Source organism: Cherax quadricarinatus, chromosome 32 (genome assembly GCF_038502225.1).
Source record: "Cherax quadricarinatus isolate ZL_2023a chromosome 32, ASM3850222v1, whole genome shotgun sequence".
Classification (NCBI taxonomy): domain Eukaryota; kingdom Metazoa; phylum Arthropoda; class Malacostraca; order Decapoda; family Parastacidae; genus Cherax; species Cherax quadricarinatus.
The window spans coordinates 2,007,644-2,024,874 of record NC_091323.1 but is presented as its reverse complement, the minus strand read 5'-3'; the positions used below and the strand labels follow the sequence as shown (position 1 = coordinate 2,024,874).

Genomic DNA, 17,231 nt, shown 5'->3' with positions numbered 1-17,231 from the left:
TTGTTATGAAGTCACTTGAGCTGAAATTTATGAGCATTTAAATATGTCTCCCACTATTTCGTTAACAGTTTCAACTAATAGCATTGGTAACAAAAATAGTTTACCTTTAAAGTGTTATAAAACATTGAATTAATTGCAATAAAATATAATTAACAATAATATTTTCCAGTAAGCACCTAGACTGGATTAAATGAGGAAAATAATGAAAACACTCTGTCGTGTTACCTTTTCAACAAGATAAAGGGGAAAAATGTGCTGAGGATATTCAGCTGTTCACAGAAGGCCGAGAACTTAATCACTTGCAACTTGCATGATGTTAACGGCCATACCACGTTGAACGCACTGCTCGTCCGAACAGTGAAGTTAAGCAACGTTGGATCTGGTTAGTACTTGGATGGGTGACCGCCTGGGAACACCAAATACTGTTGACATAGCTCTTTTGCCGGGTCACCATCTGGAAATGATGCAATGATGCCGTCATTTATCAACGTGCACTTCCAATAGCAGCTACTATACCAGTGTATATTGATCTCTTATTTAACTTAAAGCTACACGGGTTTCTGATTGCGGTTAATAGGCGCCCTTACAGTAACACATCAAGTGGGACACAAGACACAAAATGAGTGACTTTAGAGGAAGTTTAAAGGAACCGTGTCAATCCTGGAACACTAATCACGCCACATTTATAATGATCAAGGTTCCCCAATTGAAAGATTTTTACGGAACATGTCCTAAATAGTCTGTCATTTTTTATGGTTTATTATCATATACTAAAATATCCAGCACAACCAGTTTGTGCTTATTTATCCATGTTTATACTTATTTTATATCCTATTATTTAATTATCATGATTACTTATTCGGACCTCCGTTTCTCATTAGATCTTATTTTAACTTTAACAAATATGTTACGTTTTGAAATTTGAACATTTGAACCTAGACACAATATTTTAAATATAGAACTGGTGTTTTAAGCCTCGTGAACACAGTGCATTTTTTATTCCATTGTCATTTGTCCAGAATTGTTGCCCTTATGCTTAACAAATAGGTATATATTTAATTTTATGTTACTATTTAATTTTTTTTTATTAACACATCGGCCATCTCCCACCAATGCAGGGTGACCCGAAAAAGAAAAACTTTTATCATTCACTCCATCACTGTCTGAATTTAGTGTCATTTTTACAGCTGCAGGTTTAACCAACTCCTGACCAATAGTATATGGTTTCTTGTTTCTGGCAATCAACCAGGCCACTTCAGAGCTAGACCTTCACCTAGACCTTTCCATATGTACCTTCCAAGTTACTCTCCAGTCTTTGCCTTTTGACAGACCTTTCGAAATTCACAAAGTATTTCCCTGGTTTGGAAGACAAGTTTGAGTGAAAATTATCTTAGCGTTTCTTCAGTTGACTCCTCCTGAAAGACAGCCCAGTTCTTTCCCGTTTTACATCATTGGCAACTTAAGAAATTGTCCCTACAAATTAGATTTTTAATTTATTAAGAAACTACAAATTTTTGGTTTGAAAAATATAACTTTCGCAATTTGCCTCTTTAATTAAATAATAAATTTCTGTGTAATATTATATATATGTTTATTGAACCTTCATTACCCCCGAGATTTTAATTTTTACCCCATTAGGGTAATTTACCCCAGTTCCCCGACTCCTGTGTTAAACCCATTGCAAGTAAATCTAAACTCGCAGGCCAGTGCGTTAACCTCTTGGCCAGCTGGCATACGTCTGTAAAAATTTCATTTGTGGTCACAGTGGTGGACCTGGCTAACCTCCCTATGGTGCATAGAAATATACTCAGTTGGTGAATCTTATTCTAGCCATCTGGCCGAATCGTTAGCGCACTGACCTACGAGGTTTAGGATTCACCTGCCATTGGTTTAAACCCTAACCGTTCCCTGACTTTTTTCCCAAAACATGTTCGTCCCTGTAACCTAGGTAAAAAATCTTGAATGCTCTTCCTAAGGATTACAACACCGAGTCTGGACCAGAACCAATGATGAGAAGATTAAGGTTTTTCACACGAATATTTACAAAACGAATCCAAAAATTCATGCTTCATATGAAGCCGATATTAACGTAAGGAAATATAACATTTTAACAGAAAAGATCCCAAGTCAATATGGACTCTTCAGTAAAGATGAGTGTGTTTAAAGACGCATTAGTAAGGTAAGGTGGATACCAAAAAAAAATTAATTTGTGGTAATAAAGAGAAAATAAAGCTTCGATTTGTGCACAAACAGCATGAACAGAACGAGGAAACTATGTATAGAAACATTCCTTGGAGGAAAACAACACAATTCTCTAGACATCGTTTATTTACACACTACATTTGGGAAACTCAGAGACGTAAATTTGCTTTAATCTCGTTACGAAAAGGTTTGGGGAAAGTTTGAAGAAAAAGTGTTGCACGGTGAAATTGTTAAGTCTGCGTCCTAGGCAAGTGCTGTGTCTTACTCAAGCTGATAGTGATGTTATTAGACTTACAATTCTTGCCAGGTGACTGCTTTTATTCTTACTGATGGCGGTGTAGTTTATTCTGAGGTTTGTGGCTGGAGTTTGGAGAACATTGCGTTCTTAGAGCAGCAAAAGGTCACAGCTGACAGCGGCGCTGTTACTGGCGACTTTTTCTTACTAGGTTAAAAGAAATGTTTTCTAACATAAATTTAGCTTCAATCGTGAACTGCTTTTTCAAAGTTATTGGAACAGTTTTACAAAAAATCTGACTCGAGTGTTGGCTAGATATTATCTTACAAACAAGTAAGCTATTTCTTTTATTTCAAACACTTTCTAAGTAGTGACCTAATTGCTTCTAGTTTACAAACAGAATTTACACATAATGGGTCCCTAATTTTACAAGATAACAAAAACAGTTATCCTAGTAATGAGATAAATTTTTAGTTACCACACAAGATCATCCCCAGTCAGATGACAAATTAAAAAACTCACATTGCAAAGAAATCTATTATTCGGGCAACGCTTCAGCCTTTTTAGATGTTTTATCAACATTCTCTTTACTTCTAATAAGTCAGATCAGGCGAGACCTAAACATCAACTTGATAGGTCTTTGCCTGCCATGAATCACCAAAGTTTGCCAAGTACGAATCGTACATTTCTCCAGCACCCACACCAGCAAGAACAGATTCTTCAAGAATTATGCAAACATCATCTCAATTACTGGATTACTTGTGACTTGGATATCAGGTTGAAGGCCACGCCAACACTTGCATCTTATGAGAATACTCCAAGAGTTAGTGCTGTAAAAAGTATATTCACATTATCATCAGTATGAACAGTGTGAACTAGCATCGCACCTGTAAATACTATGTATTGAACATTACCATATTAAGGAACAAACTACTGGCATTACCACTATAGTAAAAGTACCATTAGAGTTGCTACTTTATAAAGCATATTGCTTGTATCACTACTTTATAGTATACTACTGCTATTGTACCGAGTTCACTACTAGCACTGCTGCTATAAGGAACGTACTATTTGCATTGCTATTGTAAAGAGTATGTTACTAGTGTCATCACGTTAAATAGAATACTGCTTGCATCACTAATGTAAATATAATACTTTTGTTGTTGCAGCTTGACCCTTGAAAATGGCATATTGAAAATACTGAAAATACTACTAGTATCGCTATTGAAAAGAGCATGCTAGAAGAATCGCTACTGTAAATAGAACAGTACCGGCGTAACTACCGTAAAACGTTCTTCAGCACTTGTGAACACTCTTCCAAATTAATCATAAACACTGGAACTCATCGCCAAATGAATCAAATACTCGATCAGTGTCAAGTGAGACAGCAACAAAAGCTTCTCTCGACCATTCCTCAATTTCACCTAAAGATCCTTATTAAGTCACAGTAACAGCATTATCCAAAAGCTAAATACAATGACTGAGTTGTATTGATTCCTAAGTCACACTGTACTCTCATACATTGCTGCAACTGGTAGTGACGTTGTTGTTGTCACAGAGAGTGATGGATCCTACTGTGTATACAAATTGGAGCACGGAGCGTGAATTGGGTATCCATCTTTCAAGCTGAACTGTTCGCTGTACTTCTTGCACTAAAGTGCGTCCATGTATCTAAGTTTGACATTGTAGTGGTAATTCATTCTCTATCATCCATAGATGTTTGGAGTGAAATTTGTGGCATGATGGTGTCAAAAGCCTATCACGGATATCCAAAATTGTAGATAATGGAGTCAAAGTATGCTTGTGGATTCCATTTCACAATGATCTTCAAATACATGATAGGACTGATGCATTGTGGAAAGAACACGTTATCAGGTAAGGAGTATATTATAATTATGAGTTCTCGACTTGCTTAAGGACAAATACAAAACGAACTTATATTGACTAGCGACGGAGGGAGACTAAGACCAGTTAGTCTATTTGTTATCCTTCTCTCATGCAAGATGAGTTATCTGTCTCTGGTGAATCCAATAAGATTATCAGACTCTTGGTCATCATTTCCGCAAGGCTTCGTCGGGGCTAAAGGTACCTATGGTAGTTTGCACTACGAGCTAATGTAAACATAAGTAAATTTAAACTTTGCCAGAGAATTATTGTTACATCCCATTTCATTATGAGCTAGAATGCTTATAATGACGCAGAAATATTCAAAGAAAGGTTGAAGTATTTTATCCACAGTGGCATATTACCAGCTATTTCGGAAAAAAATATATCCTGATTTATGTCTATTGTAAATAATGCATAACCATGTCAACATGTAAAAGTCCAACCATACCTTGCTGAGAGGTAAGACAACTCAAAAATTTCTATCTACATTGTAACTGCAACCAGACCGTAAATGTCTAAATAATTATTTTTAGCTATAACTTGCCTACCTTTCATAACATGGAGGGCCTGTCACTGGACACATTGTGTGTCTCTGTAATGTTAGACATGGGGAGCGTAACATACGTATTAAACTACGGGGTAATATTAAAGCCATTTAAGTGAAAGAGAATACTTACTATCATCCCTACTGAAAATAATATACTGCCTGTGTCACTACAGCGAAGAGTATACTACGAGCGGTGCTACTAACACTAGCACTCAACAACATCATTGTATAATGTAAAGTAAAAGGACACAAGTGCGACTAATGTGACATTTTTATTGTGGCAACGTTTCGCTCTCCAGCAGCTTTATCAAGCCGGCTTGATAAAGCTGCTGGAGAGCGAAACGTTGCCACAATAAAAATGTCACATTAGTCGCACTTGTGTCCTTTTACTTTACATATTGTCGGTAATTCAACCAACATTATTACAATCATTATATAATGATTAAATCTTTATTGACTCCTTCTTTAGTAAAAAATGTATTATAAATGTTTAATTCAGAACTAAAGAAGGATAATTCACTGTGCTTAATGAAGTACTGGAAAATCGAAACCAATAGAATGAGAGGAAAAAAATCAATGATTTAATTAAATTTTTTTAATCGTTTCATACTCGCAATTTTTACATCTTGCATTTAAAAACTTCTCATTTATGAGATATATTCGAAGTTGAACCTACAAGAGGTTGCCCGAATATTTTTTTTTCCTTTCTTCCTCCTATTTTACCATTTCATTTCTCTCATCACACAAAAATGATTCATTCAATGGTCTTCAGATTTCCAGCACTTGTGTACGATAACAAGAAACAATTGGCATGCCCAAGTACCCTAAGATCAAAGTTGCCCAACCCATTCCCGTATAACTTACAAATCCTCAGTGGGGGAGCTTCAAATGCAAAAAAAAAAAAAAAAAAAAAAAAAAAAAAAAAAAAAAAAAAAAAAAAAAAAAAAAAAAAAAAAAATCAGTAGTGACGATGAATAAAATTCGGATGTGTAGGAAGAGATGTGACTATTTTGTGTGTAAAAGAATGTGAACATTTTATTTCCACTAATTTATGTTAAATAATATTTAGATTTCATCTTTAAAACACTTTCAATTCTTAATGGCTGATGCCTCTTACAGCCAGAATAGTTCCCATTAAGCTTCGTTGATGTAGTAAAATAATCAGATAAACTTGAAATCGTTAGAATTATTGTCAAAACTGGAGAATAACTCAACATCTCCACAGAGCAGCAACATTTCCACCAGACGTGTCGTATCCTGGACTCTTCCGGTTGGTTAAAAACCATTCATGCATTCTCTATGATGGATTATACCCCCACAATTTTAGTCCAGAAATGTGCAAATTTGAAATTTTGTTGATGGAATTGATGGAATCAGATCTATTCCACAAAAAACTTGTCCAATAAACTTCAAACTTTTACCATAGATGAGCTTTGTTAAAATACAATTTGTCATTTACTTAAAAAAAAAAAAAAAAAAAAAAAAAAAAAATAATTGAAATCTGACTACTATTGAATTTATCCTAATTATAACCTCGTCCCCTTTAGTTCTTGGAGGACTCAAAACAAACACACACGCACACACACACATACACACATACACACACACACATACACACATCATTTATTTATTTAACTTTATGTCCTTTTTATCTGATAATTCAGATCTTTATCATTTTTCGTGGTGGGTCTGAGGGCGTCTCTATGTCCAGTTGACGTTTAACAGGCGTATCCATCTTCCTTATATCAGCCAGATGACTTTTAATCACGGATCGCAGTACACTTTTTTGGAAATTGTCGGTGGAAGTATCTATATCATTGTCGAATTCAGTCAGCATTGAGTCGACCATATTGATTGCTTTAACATCTGGGAGATATTGCATTCTCATGTAGAACCAGCGGAGGATGTCTTTGGCCTTCTTGAGACCGGAACTGACAGTTAGGTCCATGAAGGCCAGTGCATGGTAGGCGCAGGTACCGCCTACCTGTTCTACTCTTGTAAGTCTTTTCAATTTTCTGTAACAGGTACGGTTATTCTTGTAGTATTTCTTCACCACTCTGCGGGCGGTAAGTTCACTACCACCATTATGGTAGATTAATACTCTATCATGAGAGACGTACAGAGAGATGCAGTGAGGTTGATGAGACAGCAGTACAATACGACCGTGACCTTTGGGTATTGGAGGCTCGCGAAGTAGCTCGTCGCTGCTACAGACTTCACATACTTTACCGAAAGTGCGAGGAGTCTCACGAACGATGGTCTCGATATCAAATCCCGACAATGGCTTGGTAGTCTCCATGAGAGGGTGATATACACCAAGGAATTCCACATCCTCACTCTTCTCTTGACTTACCATCTTGCTGGTGAACTTGGGAGGGATACACTAACTAGGTACTACTAGGTACTAGTGGGGTTCGAACCCACAACGCTTGAGTCTTATCACTCTCAGAGCGATGTGCTAACAACTAGGCTAGGGAGATACAAGTTTTAACAAACAAAAAAATCTATTTATACACCACAAGAATGTTAGGTACATTATAGGAATAGTGATAAAGCTGTGTTATATAGTTATAGTGAATTATTTAGTGATAGTCGAGACTGTTCAACTGCCTCCCAGCATACATATGGGGGATTACCAACAGACCCCTGGCAGTCTTCAAGCTGGCACTGGACAAGCACCTAAAGTCAGTTCCTGATCAGCCGGGCCGTGGCTCGTACGTTGGTTTGCGTGCAGCCAGCAGCAACAGCCTGGTTGATCAGGCTCTGATCCACCAGGAGGCCTGGTCACAGACCGGGCCGCGGGGGCGTTGACCCCCGGAACTCTCTCCAGGTAAACTCCAGGTAAAACTGCTTAAATTTCAATTTCAAGAATAATGAGCAAATTGTTTCCCATGTAATAACTAATGAATTCCACTTCTGATCAGCTTCAAAAGCTACATGCTGGTGTATCTTGTTAGGAACTATTGTTGTATTGATTTTGGTCAGTGTGGATGCCAATTTGCCAATTTAATTTTATGCCATTTTATCAAACTGCATTTTATAAATAAGTGAAAATATACCATTTTTTTTCTTTCAGCATTGTGGAAAAAAATTAAATGGAAGGAATATTAAAAAAGTAAACTGGAATAATACAAATTCCCAGATTTATCGTGTTTAAGTTTAACTAGGAGTGATAAAACAGGAAAATTGAAAAATTGTGGAAACAAATGTGTTGTTACCAAAAAAATAGTACACAATTCTGGCCACATGTTAATGTAATCAGCTTGTTTCTATCATATTTCTAAGTGTATTTTTCCAAAAAATGTAATTATGTTCTTGCTGTCATCATAAAGACATGATGGCAATTCTTTTCTTTTTTTTTATACAAAGATTATGCTTTTTATGATTGTTTCATTTTAAATACACTACACTGCAACTTCTCTGAGGACTCCCTTCAAGTGCAGGAAGTGGCAACAGCTCAGTCGCCTGTGGGCAGTCAGCATAAGTTGAGGTGTGCAACATACTGAAATGTGGGGCGCCATGACCATAGAGTTTTACAGAAAACATAATATATGTATAACTCAGGAATAAGTTGACATTATTTTCCTTTTCTCGAAAAGTATTAATAGGAGTGTCATGATTTTTGCCCACATTATTGAGTAATGATGATTCTACTACCATGCTCAGGGGATTTGCGATATTTTTTACCGCTGTGTTTTAATTGATTTTTTCTCCCATAAAGTCCTTAAAAAAAACAAAATTTTAACATTTTGTATTATGCAGTCTGTTTACATTTTCGCTCAGTGTTGGTACCAAGATTATCTAGCCCTTATCCTTATAACTTTTAAGGCAAAAATCACTACAAATGCAGTGTGTAGGCTCCAAATGCTGCTTAAATCATAGTAAAAATTTCATTGAAATTTGACAAAAAAAAGATGACTGTTTGCACCTCCCTTTAGGTGTTCATCACTGGTGATTATAATGTATCGTGGGCAAGATTCAAGGGACTATTTGCATGCCTGGGTGGCCAATACACAATGGTACAAAAGTCATTTCCATTTTTTCCCTGTGATAGGTAGAGACAGGCCCCTGTTACCGGCGTCAATACTTCAACAGATAAGGAAGAAGCTTTTGAGGGGACAGGGGAAGAAGGTACTGTACGAGGATTATTAACCTCCACACTCGGAACAGAGCCAGATAGAGGTGAAGAACCAGCCACAGAGACTGGAAAGGAAAAAATGTGCATTTTGAAAAAGGGAGAAGGGGTTAAAGGAGATTTTAATAATGGGGATTTTTTTTGGACTTTGGAGAAGGAGAGAGGCAATGGGGAGTAGGTGTTGTACGAGTTCTTGTAGACACAAACTTGTGAGTGAGAAGAGGAAGACGTGAGAACAGAATGAGGTGTTGAGGTAGGGACCTCTAAGTCTAGGACAGCAAAAGAAAAAAATGACTGTGGAAGGGGTGACCACAGAGGAGGCTGCAGATGTTGGGACCCCAGAGGTGGGGGGACGTTCAGTAATTCGAGATTAAGAAATACAGGGAAGTCTCCCTTGGAGGCATAGATGAGAGACTGTCATAGCATATGGGAGGCCTTCTGCCTCTTTGAGACAACAGATTTCTAGCTCATTTAAGTAAACCTGGCAACAGCGAGAGTAAGATGGGCGAGGCCCATGACAGTTAAGACAAGAGGGAGGTAGACTACAAGATGGATTGGTATGGTCGTCGGCACCACAAACTGGGTATTCAGCCATGGACCTGCAATATTTCGCTAGATGACCAAAATGCCAGCAATTTTTGCACTGTTGCAGTGTAGGGATCACTTTTCGAAACTGTAAACGGTGTCTCACAATATAAACTGAGGACGGAAGCTCACGGCAATCAAAAGTTAAACGAGCTACATTGCAAGGGTATTGTCTCTGCCTGACGGCAGGGAGGACTTAAGTATCTACTTTGAAGATTGGGAGGTCTTGGAACTCAAGCTATTCCAGAATGTCATCACCACATGTCTGGGAATTCTGTTGGACAATGGTATAGGGGTAGAATGGCAGTACCACTACAAGAATTGAGAGATTGATGTTTTTCAATAGTTACAGGAATAACATCTATGGTTGTAAGGAGAGAAAGATCGTGAGCTTGGCTAGCATTCTGGACGGTGATGATGCATGTACCGCTCTTGAGAGCATAAAAGGATATATCTCTACCAACATGCCAATACTATGATTGGAAAGACAGGCAGTAGAAGTTGGTAGTAGAGTAAAAAAAATTAGTCCTTTGTGTATTTTGAAACAGCGTGTAATGGGAGTGCATGACATGCCAGTCTTTTCTGAGTAGGAAGTGAAAGAAGCGAATAAGTATCATTAGGTAATGGTCTTGGGAGTTTAGGTGTGAGACCAGAGTCGGTCCGATGTGAGACGAGCGGGCGATCCGAAAAGTGCCGCACTGTAAAGGAGGAAGCCGGAAGAATGATCAAAGAAGTGCGGAAGTCAGATGTATCAAAGGCGTCAGGCGGAACCCTGGCACTAGCAAGAGGTACAGGGGCATTAGAAATGTCCGATGAGTGGTTAAATAACGTGGCAGGGTCGGAGCAGGGTGCAGTATCAGGAAAGGGCTCGGGGCAGCAGGTTCATGGTTTTGGGACTCTATGATTATGTCACTTCTTTCTTTTTGTTTTTAGAAAAACGAATAAAAAGAAAAAAAAGGGAGGGGGAAACGTGGAGGAATAGCTCCTAGGAAGAATGAAAGGGCCATAAATTCCCCTCTGCACCAAAAAGGAACCCAGCACCGCAAGTAGAATAGATGCGGCATGGAACCGTCCCTTCATGCCAGTAAACCAGCATTCCAGGATAGCAACCTCACATACACCGAGCCATCTCGGAGGATAAAAGAGAGGGCGACCGTACACCCGCCAAAAAGTATATCTCCTTCGGCCACCCTCTTCACCCCGGAATCCAACAGGCAGCCTCTAGATACACCCGTCCCCCGTAAGACACCCAAAGCACCCCCCGGGAGACCAGAGAGGGATCGGGACATCTCCAGGTGATCCAGATTCCACGGCAAACTACACCACCACCAAGGACCCCAGTGGAATGGGATGGAACCCGGTACCCTTCCCCCTACCTAGGAACTAGAGTGCCTGTGAGAAGAATCCCAAAGGCTGAAAATAGGAAGGGATAGGGGAGGGATGGGGAGGAGGAGGAAAGGGAAAAAGCGGGAATGGGAAGGATGGTATCGGGAAGGGGGGACTGGGGGTAATTAGGTTTGGTCTGAGGAAGGAGACCAAAAGGTCTAATTCCTCAGACCAAGAGCCTCTTCATCACACCAAGGGGTCCCCCTTGATGAGGGGAAAGAATTAAAATACTGATTTTCATGCGATAATTTCTAAATATTGCATCTCATTAAATTGAACCCTCTCCTGTTGATAACTTATTAATACAACTTCTGAGTAGTTTCAAGCTTAATGTACTTGTGTATTTTGAAATATTGGTTTTGATGGTCTTTTTTGAAGGTTTGAATTATATTTTGGCTGTGTAATAACCTTATTTATCATTTTTTTTTGTAGATGAAATTTGGATGGTTACTCTATGGCGACCTGTGAATGCTTCGTCTGTTTTCTTCAAAATCCTCAAAGTTAATATTTAACTGCATTATCAAGATATGCTACACTGCACAATTTCAATCAATGCAATAAAGATATGCCAATATGCAAAACAACCACTGTGAAAAATAAGAGAAATTCTAAGCATTTGTCAATTCTCAAATTATCAAGAAACTGAAAATAAAAGATCAAGAAAAAGGCATATGAGGATGAGATAACACATAATCTTGTCACAAACAGATCTGTTTATGACTTGATAAAGCCCACTGTGTGGGCGAAACGTTGTCAGTAAAGATCACATTATAGTTTATATGAGTTTAAATTTCCACCAGTGTTGTGAAGGTTAGCAGTGGTACAGTGAATGCAACACTACAGTGTTGTGAAGGTTAGCAGTGGTACAGTGAATGCAACACTACAGTGTTGTGAAGGTTAGCAGTGGTACAGTGAATGCAACACTACAGTGTTGTGAAGGTTAGCAGTGGTACAGTGAATGCAACACTACAGTGTTGTGAAGGTTAGCAGTGGTACAGTGAATGCAACACTACAGTGTTGTGTAGGTTAGCAGTGGTACAGTGAATGCAACACTACAGTGTTGTGAAGGTTAGCAGTGGTACAGTGAATGCAACACTACAGTGTTGTGAAGGTTAGCAGTGGTACAATGAATGCAACACTACAGTGTTGTGAAGGTTAGCAGTGGTACAATGAATGCAACACTACAGTGTTGTGAAGGTTAGCAGTGGTACAGTGAATGCAACACTACAGTGTTGTGAAGGTTAGCAGTGGTACAGTGAATGCAACACTACAGTGTTGTGTAGGTTAGCAGTGACACAATGAATTCAACACTACAGTGTTGTGAAGGTTAGCAGTGACACAATGAATTCAACACTACAGTGTTGTGAAGGTTAGCAGTGGTACAGTGAATGCTACACCGCAGTGTTGTGAAGGTTAGCAATGGTACAGTGAATGCCATACTACAGTGTTGTGAAGGTTAGCAGTGACACAATGAATTCAACACTACAGTGTTGTGAAGGTTAGCAGTGGTACAGTGAATGCTACACCGCAGTGTTGTGAAGGTTAGCAATGGTACAGTGAATGCCATACTACAGTGTTGTGAAGGTTAGCAGTGGTACAGTGAATGCAATACTACAGTGTTGTGAGGGTGAGCAACAGTGATTCATAATGGATATCAATTTATAACCAATAAAACAGAGTCTGTTCATTAATATAATCATTCAGTCACTTTATTAATAAGTTGTTATTCTGATATGAAAATTTAAAATCATCCCTGAAGGCACCTGACCCACATTCTGCATCTAATTATATATTCGGACACTTTTCTTTCAAAATATGTTTCTTAACATTTTGGGGGGAAACTCTAGAATATGGTTTATCTAGAAATCATTCAGTAATGTAGTTTTTCGTTGTCATCTGTTAATCAAAGAGAATAAATTCGTCGTAGTAGAGTTTCTACCTTATATCTGCAGAGCTCAATACATAATTGCTGGAAAAATTCAGGCTGATCTGTAAGACTTTTATATAATCGAGACATAAATCTAAACTAAACTGTATCATTATAACCAAAATACACTGAAGAACTTACCAGACAACATATAAAGCATTCCCGGCCTCGCCTTGGTCTCGTATATATACTCTCTTCCCTTCACGCGTCTGTGTGACTACTTAATGGGACGAGTTGGCCCGAAAAATCGGTCTAACTTAACTGTACCATGCTAAGTGTACCGTGCTAAGTGTACCGTGCTAGGTGTACCGTGCTAAGTGTACCGTGCTAGGTGTACCGTGCTAAGTGTACCGTGCTAGGTGTACCGCGCTAAGTGTACCGTGCTAGGTGTAAAGTGCTAGGTGAACCGTGTTAAGTGTACCGTGCTAAGTGTACCGTGCTTGGTGAACTGTGCTAATTGTACCGTAAGTGTACCGTGCTAAGCGTACCGTGCTAAGTGTACCATGCTAGGTGAACCGTGCTAAGTGTACCGTGTTAAGTGTACCGTGCTAGGTGCACCGTGCTAGGTGTACCGTGCTAAGTGCACCGTGCTAGGCGTACCGTGCTAGGTGTACCGTGCTATGTGTACCGTGCTAGGTGTACCGTGCTAGGTGTACCGTATTAAGTGTACCGTATTAAGTGTACCGTGCTAAGTGTACCGTGCTAGGTGTACCGTGCTAAGTGTACCGTGCTAAGTGTACCGTGCTAGGTGTACCGTGCTAGGTGTACCGTATTAAGTGCACCATGTTAAGTGTACCGTATTAAGTGTACCATGTTAGGTGTACCGTGCTAGGTGTACCGTATTAAGTGTACCGTGCTAAGTGTACCGTGCTAGGTGTACCGTGCTAGGTGTACCGTGCTAGGTGTACCGTACTAAGTGTACCGTGCTAGGTGTACCGTGCTAAGTGTACCGTGCTAGGTGTACCGTGCTAGGTGTACCGTACTAAGTGTACCGTGCTAGGTGTACGGTGCTAAGTGTACCGTGCTAGGTGTACCGTGCTAGGTGTACCGTGCTAAGTGTACCGTGCTAGGTGTACCGTGCTAGGTGTACCGTACTAAGTGTACCGTGCTAGGTGTACGGTGCTAAGTGTACCGTGCTAGGTGTACCGTGCTAGGTGTACCGTGCTAAGTGCTAGGAAGTTTCTTAAACTGGACCCTTCTCTCTCAAAAATTTGTACATATTTTTAACGTTACTGAAAATCTTAGCGTCAATAACACTGTTTGGTGGTAGACTCTTCTATTATCTACATTTCTAATGCTAAACCTGTACATTTCAGTATCTTCTTTATATCTGAATCTCTCCAAGATTCAATCCATATATTTATATATGCCTTCCGTTTGATTACGTCAGTCATATCGCCGATGATTCAACGTCTTTCAGAAAGAGGATAAGTTCAGGGCTTTCAGTGTATCATAGACGGAGTGAATCCTTATAAAGTGGATTCATTATGTAATCTTCAAATTCACTTTGTGGTATGGAGATTAGATTGGTGCCGCTGGTGTAAATGAGTAGCAGAATATTCTGTGTATTCCTACTTCGTATACTTCGTTTGAATCCAAGCAAACTTAATTATTGGCTTATTTCGGCCGTTATTAGTTTTACTGTTATGCTTACAGTGGCTCCAAAGTTTCTTGCACTCTCTGTATTATCAGACTTTACTTTATTTGGGATTTATTCAGTATCAAGATTTAGGTCTTGACTTTTTCCACAATCAACAACTTTTCCCACCACAACTTTAGCTCTTCTTGAATCATGATGGAGTTTATAATTATCTTCTTCTGAAATTCTCGTCTTGACTCAATCTTGTTTCGTCTTCGAATTTATACATGTCCTCTATTCCCTCGTCCATGTCAGTATTAAACCTTATAAAATTATACTGGTGGCTTGTTCACATTTTGACTTCACTCAGTAAATACAAACGCTGTTGACTGAAAAGGAATTCAGTCAGCAATACCTTCATCGCTGAGAGGAATGTGTCACCAGTGTCAGGTGTTCTCACTTTAACATACTATTACGTGGGATTCGATCAGAATTCTTATTGATATACCAATAAACTCATGCAATAACTAGGACATTTCTGTTTTTCAATAATACGCCTCGTTATCCAGTGGCTTTATCAGTCCAATACAGTGGCTTTATCAGTCTTATTCAGTGACTTTACCAATCCAATACAATGTATTATAAATACAGAGACCTGCCAGGTGATACACCGTCAAGAGGACAGTGGGAGGTAATTGTTATGTTATGTTTGGGAAAGATTTGTTTCGTAAAATAATCCGAAATCACTGAACCGCCAGTGTTTTGAAAGATATTGTCGTAACCTTAATCGTACCCTTCTTCATCAATGTGCCTTGTAATGGTATTGTTTCTAGTAACTTTTTCGCTAATGAGATATGCTGGATAAGATGATAATTCGAATGTAGGGACTTATCTCCATTTTGTACATAGGAATCATATTACCAGTCTCACATCACATACGATATCCATTTGCATAGACATACTGAAGAGGCTAGCAAGTGATTCACGAAATCGTAATGACACGATTGTAAACAAACCATACCAAGGACGGGGATTGAATCCGCGATCAGAGAGTCAAGAAATTCCAGACCGACACGTTAACCACTGTGCCAGCTGGCTACAGTGGCTAGCGCGTAGTAAGTTCTTCACGAAGTGCTTACTCGTATTTATTTAAAACCACTGAAACGATTCTCTGTGGCCGGGAAAAGTGTTGATTTTATTGGTCACTAGAGTCTATTACACTCCTAAATAGTTTGTTTTCCTCAGGACATCTAAAAAAATAATTAAAATAATTTAATTTACACGTTCTTGTGTAAATACCGACAAGAAATAGATATAAATTAACATATTTCTTTCTCATTATCATTAAACAATCCAGATTGTATTACACAAGTTTCATAATACTCACAAATGTGTAATAGAGATATACATTCAAACTTGGAAAGCAAAGTTAGAATACAAATTTAATATACATTTCACTATGATTTTTGTCATTTATTAGACTAATAAAGTCTCTCCCTGAGTGAGAAGGATCTAAACTTTGTTTCTTAACTCGGTACTTGTGTTGTTTTTCTACTAAGTTTTCCGGAGTTACTTTTAAGTTAACCTAATTTATTCCTAGTTTTTTATCCTCAAAAACCTGGAGAAAACTTTCGGATTTGGCTACGATTACATTGCGACTACATTCTTGTTAGGCTTTTTTAATTCGATTATAGTACTCTTTCTTTTACCGAAACAACCTGTCGGTATTTTATACCATTTTAATGTTCAATCTGTCAGACACTGCAACACAAGAGTATCTTGGTACAGACCTGAAATCAACTTCGACAACCTCTACTAGTGAGAACGCCTGGATTTGAGAGGGACCTGACCTCCCAACATCTGCGTTCTACTAGTGACCTACGTCTCACCTCCTGGCGCTATATAAGGCTCCATCCTGTCACTTCAACTTCATATTGTTTCAGACTTCGGAACAATGCTCTTCTCCAGACTGAGGGACTGACCACCTCAAAACTTTAAGGGTGATGGACTGATTACATCGTCTTCAAGTCTCTTCTGCTTCTATCAACTTTTCTGTACTCGACTGAAGAAGCCTACTGTGTAGGCGAAACGTTTCGTAATAAAGATACCTAACTGTTGCATATGTGTCTTACCTAACAACTTATCATCTGTTGACTGGGGTAACGAAGAGAGCTATCAATATGACAGTTTTCTGAACACAATACATGCTGCTCAAAGAACGTTTATCCCTTATAAAGAAATTAGATCAAATAGAAATGACCCAAAATGGATGAATAATAGGCTCAAATATCTACTAGGGCATAAGAAAGGAATTTATAGGCGTATCAAAAGAGGTGAGGGTCATCTTATGAATCAGTATATTGACATTAAGAGGGACATTAAAAAGGGGATAAGAAAAGCTAAAAGGGACTATGAAATTAAAGTTGCTGAGGATTCTAAAACTAACCCAAAAAGTTTTTTCTAGGTCTATAGAACAAAAGTTAGAGATAAGATAGGTCCCCTTAAAAACAACTATGGGCATCTTACTGACAAAGAGAATGAAATGTGCTCGATTTTTAATAATTATTTTCTCTCAGTTTTTACACAGGAAGACACTAACAATATTGCAGAAATTAATTTTTATAGTGGGCTAGATGAAGATAAATTATGTAACATCAGTCACTAGTGAAATGGTTGTGAAGCAGATAGACAGACTGAAGCAAAATAAGTCGCCGGGTCCTGATGAGGTTTTTTCAAGGGTTCTTAAGG

At 38.6% G+C, this 17,231-nt stretch overlaps 1 pseudogene; it reads left to right on the top strand.

Moving 5' to 3' along the window:
* Nucleotides 1-315: 315 nt before the first annotated feature.
* LOC128690349 (5S ribosomal RNA) lies at nt 316-431 on the top strand (annotated as a pseudogene).
* The last annotated feature ends 16,800 nt before the right edge of the window (nt 432-17,231 follow it).